Source organism: Pseudochaenichthys georgianus, chromosome 24 (assembly GCF_902827115.2).
Source record: "Pseudochaenichthys georgianus chromosome 24, fPseGeo1.2, whole genome shotgun sequence".
Classification (NCBI taxonomy): Eukaryota; Metazoa; Chordata; class Actinopteri; order Perciformes; family Channichthyidae; genus Pseudochaenichthys; species Pseudochaenichthys georgianus.
The window spans coordinates 26,299,820-26,310,180 of NC_047526.1; the positions used below are offsets into that span (position 1 = coordinate 26,299,820).

At 40.4% G+C, this 10,361-nt stretch overlaps 1 long non-coding RNA gene and 1 pseudogene across 1 annotated transcript; one reads left to right on the forward strand and one right to left on the reverse strand.

The window, feature by feature from the left end:
* Positions 1-2,321: 2,321 nt before the first annotated feature.
* On the reverse strand, positions 2,322-10,113 carry LOC117440100 (uncharacterized; annotated as a pseudogene).
* On the forward strand, positions 4,831-5,601 carry LOC139433068 (uncharacterized). The gene is made up of 3 exons (XR_011642626.1): positions 4,831-4,996; positions 5,367-5,427; positions 5,540-5,601. It is a non-coding gene; the product is annotated as an uncharacterized lncRNA (long non-coding RNA).
* Positions 10,114-10,361: the final 248 nt, after the last annotated feature.

A 10,361-nucleotide genomic window follows, 5' to 3' on the forward strand; every position in this document is an offset into this window, starting at 1 on the left:
TATTACAAACAATCAAAACGACAATGAACCCATCTCTTGTTCTCTGCTGTGGGAATCATTAAAAGCCTACCTACGGGGCCAAATCATCTCTTATTCTGCGCAGTTAAATAAAACTCGTTCTGCCAAAATTAATGATATATCGTGCAAGATAAAAAAAAATAGATCAGCAATTAGCCATTTGTCTCTCTCCCAATTTACACAAAGATCGAGTTGAATTACAGACGGAATTTGATCTCATAACTACTGATGCAGAGCGCCTTCTTTTACGCTCACGTTCAACGTATTATGAGCATGGTGATAAGGCGAGGCGCCTTTTGGCCCACCAATTGCATCGTCAGGCAGCCTCACGTTTACTCCTCCAGATAAAAGATTCATCAGGCACGGTGCATACCGATCCTAGTACCATTAACTCAGTCTTTGGCTCATTCTATTCTTTTCTATACAAGTCTGAATCGCCATCCGACACTTCTGAGATGGGCGCTTTCTTTGACAATCTCAATTTCCCTACTATAGGTCCTGGTGTTTCAAAAGAACTTGATTCTCCATTAACCTCAGATGAGATCTCCCTCGCTATAAATAACATGCAAAATAAAAAAGCTCCTGGCCCTATTTACTTACTGTACTGAGTACATTTGGGCTGGGTCATATATTTATTTCATGGATACGCCTTCTTTATACATCCCCACAAGCTAGTATTTCCACTAATGGCATTCGATCTCCTTATATTACTTTATCCAGAGGAACCCGTCAGGGATGTCCACCATCTCCTTTGCTTTTTGCGTTTGCCATAGAGCCTTTGTCAATATATCTGAGGACCTCAAACACTTTCACTGGGATATCGCGGCTGGGGATGGAATTTAAATTGTCCCTGTACGCGGATGATTTATTGTTGTATGTCTCAAGCTCCAGTAACTCTATACCAGCAATTGTATCTTTTCTTAACGAAATTTGGTTCATTCTCAGGTTACAAAGTGAATATTTTCAAAAGGAATGTTATCCTGTTAACGCTCTGGCATCACAATTGAACAAGTCCGATGTCCCCTTCAGATTGAGCCCTTCTGGCTTTATGTATCTCGGTATCAATGTAACAAGAACACTAAGTTCCCTTTTCGCTGCCAATATCTCCCCTTTAATGTCTAAAATCAAGTCAGACCTTCAAGGATGGAAGAGTTTACCTCTGTCGCTTATAGGTAAAATTAACACGGTTAAAATGAACATTCTTCCTAAGTACCTATTTATTTTCCAATGTCTCCCCCTATTGCTACGTAAACATTTTTTTAAGACTCTTGATCAGATTATTTCTGGCTTTTTATGGAATGGAAAGGCACCCATAAGTAAATCTACTACTACCACCAATTTAGGAGGCATTTTAAGTTTACTTCTGCATCCACTTTAGCTCCCTTATTGGGAAACCATTTATTCCGACCTGCCTTAGCTGACCCCACTTTCTCTGTATGGCATGAGAAGGGCCTGAGGACTTTTAGAGAGCTTTATAAGGATAATACCTTTCGTAGTTTTACTGATATATCAAGGGAATTTGAAATCCCAACATCTCACCTTTTTCGTTATTTCCAAATTAGACACTGTACCAAATCCCTGTTTCCATCCTTTCCCTCTCCACCCCCTAATCAAATATGGGATGAGTTTCTTTGTTCCGATCCCCTTCAAAAGTCACTTATTTCAAAAATATATAACAAACTCCTGACCGATGACAGCTCACACACATACCACTAACATCAAGGCTGCCTGGGAGGCTGAGCTAGGTGTGAGCTTGGGTGATCACTGGTGGGACACTGCTCTTAACAGGATTCATACGAGTTCATCCTGTGCTCGTCTCACTCTCATACAGTTCAAGGTGCTGTACAGGGTTCATTTCTCAAAGGCACGATTGTCACAAATATATCCCACTGTTATTGACATCTGTGACAAATGTCAAGCCTCTCCCTGCAACCTATCCCATATGTTCTTCTCCTGCCCATTAGGGTTTTCCTTTTGGCAGAAGTTTTGAGGATATCTCAAAAATACTCGCTGTGAAAGTCTGTCCCCATATTGCCATATTTGGGTGCCCAGAAGATAACGGATACAACTCGGGGCAATTTGATATTCTGGCATTTACTTCGTTATTGGCAAGACGACTTATTCACTGGAAATCCAAAACAGCAGTACATACTACATTTAAATATATGTGATTTGGAATGGAGAATCAGTTTGGACCTCCCCATAACCATAGAAAACACAACTATAGATGAAAAAAATCTCCAATATTCCCAAGTAAATACTATAAGCGTGAATTATTTTTAAATATTTTATTAGGACTTTGTTTAGGAGCGCATTATAATGATTGGTCCCGAGGTCACGCTTTTGAAACCAGGGTCATCTGAAACGGCAAGTTTTTGACCTGTGGGAGAAAAAATAAAATATATATATATATCTTAGCCACTTTATTCAAAAGCCATAGTCACATTTGATAATTTGAGCCAACACGTGTAAACCTTATTGTACATTACTGGATAATGAAATCAGCAGGTATGAGAGCATACCCTTCATCGTGTTGTCCTGGTCTGAACACTGCACATCCACTGGATTTCTAACATCACAGATGACCACCTCACAGTGGACAAAGACCTACAAGATATGAACAGATTTAAGGGTTGTTATAGACGGCGTACTTTTGTTTTGCAAAATCTGAACATCAAAAAATAAAAAACAAGACCATTTATTCTTATGACTGATAGTACCTGGCGGTTCAAGTTATCCTTGTCTTCAGCAAAGGCAAACATAGGGACCTCAAACCGCTTGAAGTTGGAAGGATAATGAACTCTGCCCTTAGGCAAAACAGAGTGGAAGATCACTGGGTGCGGGTCCCTTGAGTTTGCACAACTGATGGAGAAAATAAAAATATTTTATTTGGGTAAAGATGTCCTAAAGTCTGCAACATTAGCACCCTATGATTTTTAAACCATCCCTTTTGTACAGTTTGACAAACAGTTCATTGGGACAAGAAAAAAAAAATATATACACAAGTTACCCGTTAACAATGAGGTCCCATTGAGGGAGGGACATCTTGTCCTCCTCCAGCGTCGCCCAGCAGTGCGCCAGCTCAAGAGATACTTTAGGGTTGTAAGATCCCATCAGTTCCACCTCGAAATACAGCGGCTGTTGTAGGTACTTTGTGATGGGATCGTCCTCTACGCGGTGAAACGCACTGTAGGAGTCGTCTGAAGTGAAGCAGAACATGTTGGCCCGAATTATTAAGGATTCAGACAGGAATAGAAACATTAAGGTACATAATGCAGAAGAGTTTAACTTGGATGTAGTCAACATTCCAATTACTTAAAGTAACTACATTCATATGAACTGTCTCCAAGTTACCCAAAATCCTGCATTTTGATAGAAAGTGTTATCCTGTCTCTTTGCATTAAGCTTTTTCAACGTGTTGACATGATAGAACTCTTATTTCCCCCCAGTTTCTAGCTTTAGGAGGACTTCAAAGACTTCAAAAATAAATCTAATCCTTGGCAAGCATGCGAGAAAAAGAAATAAAAACACACAAGGCCTGAAGAACTTTCTTTACCCAAAGCAACTCTCATTTCAACCTGCATCTCGCCTCGTGCATCGTCAGCGTACGGTTCACTCCTGCGAGGTCGGCTGTTGAAGCCCATAGCCTGGTTTGTGTTGATGTCATAGTAACACAACACCTTAAGCCTGAAAGAAGAAAACTCTTAAGGGGGGACACTTAGAACTGTTAAATTGTTACCCATTGGCACCGGTAACATCTGGGATTGCACCATAGAAGGCTTTATGGCGTACCAGTTGACTTCCGATAAGGAAAATACCATTTAAGAGTCTTTAAAGTTCTAAGTTTTGTCACGTGGTTAGCCTACAAAGTCCCTGCATTTGTTTTAAAGTTGGCGTCAGACTGTCAGTTTACATAATGGTGAATATGAATGTTTACGGCTACAAATAACTGATTTTTGAAATGTATTTTTTTGAAGTTTTCCCATCGAGTTACAAATATGGTTTTTGTAACTGAAAATAGGCCGCCTTTAACCGTTTTGCTCCAAAAACATGCAACTGTGAATAATGTCCAAGATGAGAATTTTTCTTTTCTGACCAAAAGTCTAAAACCCAATGACCTGAAGTTGATCTTGTTAAGACAAACAGAAAGCATTAAAAAGCTGACATTTACAAAACCGGAAGCACTTTGTTAATTAATCTTCCATGTCAGTTTTCAAACAGCTTTGATAATAGATTAATCATCCAACCTTCAGCTTGGTGATTCTAAGTCTCGAGATACTCACTCAAACTCCGGCTCCTTCGACTGTGACAGCTTTCCCAATTCAAGTTCATCTGTGATGGAGATTTCATTCTCATACAGCATCATATTGGGCAAAAACTAAGAAAAGACAAATTGAAAGAAGTCGTTTCTCAGTTTTAATCCTACCGCAATCAGCAAGCTGTTCAGCAGCATGCTTTACCTTTCTGGTCGTCCCACAGGAGTTTGCAGTGAAGACAAAATAAGCGTACTGGTCGTTGCTGTATGTGGGGCCACAGGCGGGGTCTCTGAGGGTGAGATGAGAGGACTATCATCTTGACAAATGTTGCTAAATCCCTGCACATTTAAAACTTTGGTTAAGAGTCATACCTCGACCGTAGCATCAGCTGCAGAAGATGGTACAATGTGTGGTACAAATGTGTGTCATTCCCCATGATGCCATACTGCTGAGCCAGGCTCTCGTTCAGCATTCGTTTTCCCATTATGGTCTGAAAGTTGAATCCTTTGGTCCCGTATTTCACGAGGACATAGAAATTCTTATCATCACAGCCAGAGCCATTTAATAGAAGAGTTACGACATCTCCGTTCACTCCAATGGACCACTTTTTTACAGCAATGGCGGATCGTGGAGCCTCTCAATCGTTCCCCGGAAGTTAGCGCCAAGGCTGGCAGAGCTGTGGAGTTTCTGCATAATAGACCGTTCGTGACGGACTTTTAAAGGTAAGAAGAAGTTTAAAGATGTATATTGCGGATATGATCAGTACATCTGATTCAAATGAACATGTGTATTAAAGGATGTCAGTGGATTATCCCTAAATTAGTAGATTTAGGGAACGTTTACAGATAACAGATTAAGCTAGCATACCGAAGCAAGTTAGCAACACACGTTGAACAGCCTTTTAATTGTAAATTTCGTCCAACATGTTGAATTAGAGAAGAGGGGCTTCTAAACGGGATTGTATGCGGGGGTGGAGGGAGTTAAATATTAGATAAATATAACTTTGGTGCGTGTAAGAGTGAGTGTTTTTAGCAGAGCCATATTGTGTCCTTGTGATTCTGTTGATTATTACCTGTCTGTATAATGTTGCAGCTCAGCTGATTCTGGATTGATGGCAAAGGGAGAGGGACTTAAGTGAGAGTGAAAACACAAGGTACGTTTAATACTACTGTTTTATATAAGTAAACACGTTATCTCCCCAAGGCAATAGGTGTGCTATATAGTTGTGTATAACCCTTTCTCCTGTCTGTTACTCCCTCTCTCAGCACAAGAACCAGAGGGGGTTCAATGGAGCCTGAATACCTGCACTGAGACCCTCACCCTGCACCCTGAGTCTCAACTCAGTGTTTTTCAAGCCTTTCCCTGTTTTTTTGTATTAAACAAGACATTAAGCTTTCCCAATGGTGTGGTTTTCATTTTGTGAAAAAGTGCAAATGCAGTGTTTATATATAAATCACATATTTTGTTGCTGTTGGTCGTGAAATTGCTCCTGCTGACTTGAGCCAGCCATTTTTTCCTCCGCTCTGTGTCAGTGGGGAAGCCGTACATTCGTACTCCTTTCTCTGAGCGGTTTGAGCATCCCCAGGCAGCACAGCAAACCATGGTGGCGACTAAGAGGCAGCACAGCAAACCAGGACAACACGGAGGAAAAGGCACCGACAAACTGCATGATATGCTCTTCTATGTTTATTGAATTCCATGTATTTGCAATGGATGTTCCTAAAGCAACACATTTAACATCATCATATCCTGTCGGTCTCCTGTCCTTTCTGAAAGCCATAAAGACGACATTAGTCATTTAGATAACTTGTGTCCTCAATTACCAGGGGATTACTGAAACTACCATGAATTTAAGAAAATGGTAGAAATGAATCCAATCTGAATTTTAAAGCATTACTTTAGATCCCCTCCCTCTAAATGTATCAATAAACATTAGAAAGTGATCCTCCTGACTACCATACAAGTTTAAGAAGATAATATTGGTTTGAATGAATTCAAAGCTATAAATAAACAGCAACAGGCTCTTTAACCAAGGCACTGTTAGTAACATGTAAACTAGTTGTTCACACTAATCCTAATATTATCACTTAATATTAGCAAATTCGATTTTATTTTTGAAAACATATTGATGTAAATACATACACATATCGATTTGTTGTATAAATATTGCAAATCAAAACCTTTATTCACTAATAATTACCAAAAATCGTAGTTCTATCTCCTGTTATCAATGCATTCACATTGCCCGCCATGAACTCCGGGGAACGATCCCTCGTCTACATGAACCACGTGACGATAACCGTTTTTGGACTTCCGGTGTCGTAACTCTTCTATTAAATAGCTCTGATCACAGCTACCTGAGACAGAGGGAGGAGCTACAGAGGGAGGAGCTGCAGAGGGAGGAGCTACAGACGGAGGATCTGCAGAGGGAGGAAAATACTTTGAAACAACTGTGCTCGTTTTGTTATGAATTCCTCTTATCCATGGGTACAGACCTATGTCTTCCAGTTTAGCTCTCAGATAAGCAGTGGCAGTAAATGGAGCATGCTTTGGCAGGACCAGGAAGCCAAAGGTCAGATAAAGGGTGTAAATTGTAACCCCCATTTCTTTCTGTTGGGAGAAACAGATAGTTATTAGCTGACAGAAGAAAAAAATAAATGCATTTCCCACGTTGAGTGTAAGGCTCACCATTTGTCCTACGACACGGTCCGTGAAGGGCACTTCAACAGTATAGACCTTGGAGCAACCGTTAGGGGACATGTTGTCAAAGACTTTAAAGCCTCTGGCAAAGCAGTCGGCCAAGGACAAAACCTCATAGGGGGACCTGATGTTCTTTAGCATTACATCAAAGCCCACCGGCCCAATCAACGCCTTAAACATCATCTCCTTGGGAACAGTGGCTGTAGGTCAAAAACGAAGAAATTAAGGCAGGTTGCAATTTATGTAAAAAAAGTAGCATGAGTACCAAGATAATATGACTCACCGTCAATGACTTGTGGAGGTTGAAGCTGCAGGGGGGTCTCGACGGGGAGGAAGACTTTGTATCTCGTGTCCTCATTAGTGTCGTCTTCAGTCCAGAGCAACTCGAGCATCAGCTCATTCATATAAGAAGTGAAGTACTGACCATCCTGGACATGACTCTGCATAAACAAACATCCTGAGTAAGGCCTTTCCTGAATAACATCATCATCTACAGATTAAAATAAAAAGCGACATTTGTCTGGCAATGAAGCACTAGATGTTGCAACAGACAAACATACTCAAACGATCCGTTTACATTTGTTTTGTACATACCAACAGGATTTCAGTAGTGTTATCTTCCATGAAACAACAAAGTGTGAATGCTTGTTAAACTGTCACTAAAGTCTAAAATGACTTTAATGTACCATTTAACTACGCCGATTTCTCCACTGTTGTGAGAAATTCTTTAGATCCAAGAAATATAAACATCTACATTTTGCCCTTTTGTAGTATTTCAGGTTTTTTTTTTTTCATAGCTGCATGACTAAAACGACCTCGTCAATTTATGGACTAAATTGTTTTATCTAACCTTGATCTGGCAACCAGCAGCCCCAATAGGAATTTCAACAATGACGTAAAGGTCATCGAGAGTCAGGGAATAGCTTCTGGCCGATATCTCTGAAGCTTCGAGCTTCCTCCCATTGACGCCCATGTTCACCTCCAACAGTCTGAAGTGTTTCGGGCAAATCAGAGGGGCAATGCGCCTCGGCAGGAACCAGCGGATTGAGGTTTCAGTAAAGAAAACCCCACCTGTACACCAAAAAAATATATATACAGCACTTAGGGTGGAACGTTTTAAGGAAAAGGGCTAACGTTTCAGAAATAGTGAAATCCTCAAAACATTTTGACTGAACAAATGGTTAATCCTTCGTATTTTATTTAAACAATCTGAAAAAGGAGAATTCAAATTATGAATTTAGCAGCTTTACAACGACATACAGTAACACATCCTTAAAGTGTCATTTAAATAAATAAAGCACTTCTTCGTAGATAAAAATTCTGGTGAAGATATTTTTGGCTCCATTTTTAGAAAAGTTTGATATTTAAAAAAATGCTGGAATCAGAAATAATAGTGGCAGATGTTTTTTTAAATTCCTGACAGTAAAAAGTGTCCCAAATTCCCAGTGAAAAACACTAGAAGACATGACATCAGTGAGTCTCTTTACATTACCCTGAGCTTGAGGACAAGCAGCTCCTGCATAAAGTTGAGTCGTCAGCTTCGTCTTCTCAAATATAATCGAGGTGCTGAGCACAGTCATCGGCACACCTGCTACCTGTGGGGGGAGATTACACAACATGTGGATGTAAATGCGTACCGTGGCAACATAATAATCTCCCTCCTAAAAATATGGGGGGTTATAAATAAGAACTCACTGATTTAAGAGTACCAACTAGAATCCAGACAAAGTAATCCATCGGATTACATTATTGTATCTATGGCTGTAAGTGTAAGCAAGTACCTAATGGGCTGCAAGTGATTCAACAAGTCTGCCTGAGGGGAAGATATCAAGTGAGAGTTGTTTGAATCTCAGTGAACTGCAGTCCACTTACATCCTTGGTGTATGTTTCAGGTGAAGGATTTGGGCTTCGCAGAACCAGCCTGGTAAGAGTGCTTGAGATCCCATAACCATTTCTCTGGGCTTCGTCCACCTGCATGACCCTCTCCTCAGGAGTGAGGAACACCACTGTGGCGATTCTGAAGCCTGCGTCCATGGGCTGCTGTGAGGCAAATATCAAGACATTACATACAAGATGTTTCTAGAATAAGAAAAAAAAGGCAAAATTAGCCAATCTTACCTCAGCAGCTTTTCGGGGATCCGAGTAGGGGTATGCAGGCAGGTTATAATCATTTGGAGCTGCTTTTTTCACAGACACCTAGAAATGAGGCCACTCCATAAGTGATAATCAATCTCTGCAGTGACATGAAATGTACCGGCCTTGACACTCGTACGAGGCATCAGGCCACTAATCATCTAGACGGGAACATGCCATGCTGCGTTCACTTGCCTCCATGTAGTTGGGTCTACAGATAATTTCCCGGGAGGCCCAGGAAGAGTAGTAGCAAGTTTCTTCCACCAGGTAAAACTCGTCTACCACATTGTCAGATTGTAGCCGCAGACCTAGTTTTGTTGTGAATGCTTTATCGTCCTAAAAACACATGGAAACAAGTCTCAAAATGAATTGCCACGTCAAAAGAAACATTTGGTGCTGCGTCACAAACTAGCATTCAGTCGTTTTTACCACATTTTGATCAAAACAGTTTTGGACGGAGGCATAAATCACAGCGTTTCCCAGGTGGTCTTTCTTGATGGTGAAGCCACACTGAGAAGATAAACTTGGCGTGAGGATGATTGAAGAGTTATCTGAGGAAACAAACAAGAAAAGTTTGAATTAAAAGTTAGATTAAGTTAAGAAAAAGCAATACACTTGAAATGTCAGCTTACTTATGACAGCGGACACTTCAAGAAAACTTCCTCCAAGTCGACTGACATCCACACGCAGCAAGTTTCCAAGGCATTTAGAGTTTATCTCTGGGATTACACATTTATATTAGATAGCAGCACACAAGTGTTGAAAAATATCACAAAATGACAAAAACGTACTTATTGGGGGCTTATTTTGTGCCTCAATGTTAACAACTGCTACAAGGAGAATGAACCACCTGAAAAAGATTGAATATGTTTTAAATGTATAGAGAAAAATAAACCTTAATTTAAAATATATACATAAAACTACAAACCCCAATCCAGCTAAACAACCCATGGCAAGAGTTGGGAGACAGGTGAAGGTCCCTGGTTTTTGCACTTTTTAAATGAAGTTGTTGAGGATGAGGGAGGGTCCTGCTCAGCAGATATAACCACACACAGGTGGAACACATTACTGCCTGATGAAGTGATTGAGCAGGCCTGTGTAATCTAGTGTGAAGGGAATCCCAACATTTAGGGCATTGAGGGAAGCAGAATGGCTGACTGAGTGGGGAGGGGTATAGAAATATCTTTCATTAAAAAAGAAGCTGAAGTAATAATACTGAAGCATGGCCAAAGCAGTCGGATGAAGTTATAAATG